This window comes from Bidens hawaiensis, unplaced genomic scaffold (genome assembly GCF_021521415.1).
Source record: "Bidens hawaiensis isolate Kalapana, Puna unplaced genomic scaffold, B.hawaiensis_p1.1 tig00006273_1, whole genome shotgun sequence".
NCBI classification, from domain to species: domain Eukaryota; kingdom Viridiplantae; phylum Streptophyta; class Magnoliopsida; order Asterales; family Asteraceae; genus Bidens; species Bidens hawaiensis.
The window spans coordinates 362885-363728 of NW_027491418.1; positions in this window are offsets into that span (position 1 = coordinate 362885).

Consider the following 844-nt stretch of genomic DNA (forward strand, 5'->3'; position numbering starts at 1 on the left):
AATAATAATAATAATAATAATAATAATAATAATTATTATTATTATTATAATAATAATTTTTGTAAATATTAAGTCTCTGCTTTTTGTTTTTCGAAAGCTTAAAGGGTCAAACTAGAGCTACAAGAGTAGGGCATTCAAATAAGTCCTAAACACTCTGAATGAAAGGCATGTAAGTCCGGATGGCTTGTATGTCCAACGTTCAACCTTAAAGCTTTTAAAGGTTCTATCTAAAAATTTTTAATCAAGCACTATGGGGTTGGAGTCAAATTGGGGTGATCTGGGGAAAGCCAAATACGCTACGAGAATAGATAGGAGGCGTCATAGGTCCATAAGTGATGTCCATCTAAATTTTGCGCCTAATTGAACCTAACTCGTATCACTAATGTAATGACAATCATGCTAAGTTTCATATACTTGCTTTCAATCTATTTCTCTATGTCATAATATGTAACGATTCCGACGAAACCCGGTATACCCTAACTGGTAGACAATAGTTACGTCATATTTAATGTCTGATACATGAATTACCATAGTAATTATACGAGAATACATGGTTCACTGTATTGATTGTACGTGAATATATAATTCATCGTATTGAATATGCGATCAATCGATCGATAGTTATTGAAACCCGAACGAATCGAGGGTTCAATTATAGACGATATATATGATATTTAGTGATGTTTACGAAGTATTAAAGTTTCGGGATAAGTGAATTAAAGCTCAGAAAAGAATTTTCGATTTAATGGTACGTCGGTACATTAAACGAAACCTTTAATACCAAACCGAGCAAAAGACGATCGATCAAGCCGAAAAAGATGCGCGATTATTAATAATATGATGT